Source organism: Aotus nancymaae, unplaced genomic scaffold (assembly GCF_030222135.1).
Source record: "Aotus nancymaae isolate 86718 unplaced genomic scaffold, 86718_ANA_hifiasm-v0.15.2.pri h1tg000007l, whole genome shotgun sequence".
Lineage (NCBI taxonomy): Eukaryota > Metazoa > Chordata > Mammalia > Primates > Aotidae > Aotus > Aotus nancymaae.
Window position 1 is genome coordinate 8,256,866 of NW_026988418.1, and position 703 is coordinate 8,257,568.

The window sequence follows — 703 nt, forward strand, 5'->3', positions numbered from 1 at the left end:
GAAAGCAGTAGCTCAAGGGAGCCTTAAGTGGGTGGATTACTTGAGGCCAGGAGTTTAAAGCTGCAGGGAGCTATGATCTGCCACTCCCTTCCAGCCTGAGTGGCACAGCAAGACCCTGTAATTTTTTTAAAAAAAACTAAATACTAAATCGCTGGGCGTGGTGGCGAATGCCTGTAATCCCAGCACTTTGGGAGGCCGAGGCTGGCGGATCACAAGGCCAAGAAATCGAGACCATCCTGGCCAATATGGTGAAACCCCGTCTCTACTAAAAATACAAAAATTAGATGGGCGTCGTGGCGCGCGCTACTCACGAGGCTGAGGCAAGAGAATCGCTTGAACCGGAGAGGCGGAGATTGCAGTATGGAAAAAAAAAAAAAAGAAAAAAACACTAAATCTTGCCAGAGTGCGATGATTCACACCTGTAATCCCAGCACTTTAGATAGCCAAAGCAAGAGAGTGAGTGAAACCAGACGTTGAACACCAGCTTCGCCAGTATACAACAAAACTAGCAGTGGATACTAAGCCGCAAATAATTACTTTAAACAAACGTTAATAAACTTCTGCTAATGTTTGAACACGTTTAATCAGCCCCGCATAAACAGGGCTTTCAAAAAATTGGATTAAGACTCAGAATTGTTCCTCTCCACGGAAATCTTTAGTAAAAGGCGAAAGATTTATACGATTTGAAGAGAAACCAGAGTAT

The 703-nt window shown here is 44.1% G+C and overlaps 1 non-coding gene across 1 annotated transcript; it reads right to left on the reverse strand.

Annotated features, from left to right (window-relative positions):
* Nucleotides 1-586: 586 nt before the first annotated feature.
* Nucleotides 587-703, reverse strand: LOC135273563 (U5 spliceosomal RNA). The gene has a single exon (XR_010341339.1). It is a non-coding gene; the product is annotated as a U5 spliceosomal RNA (small nuclear RNA).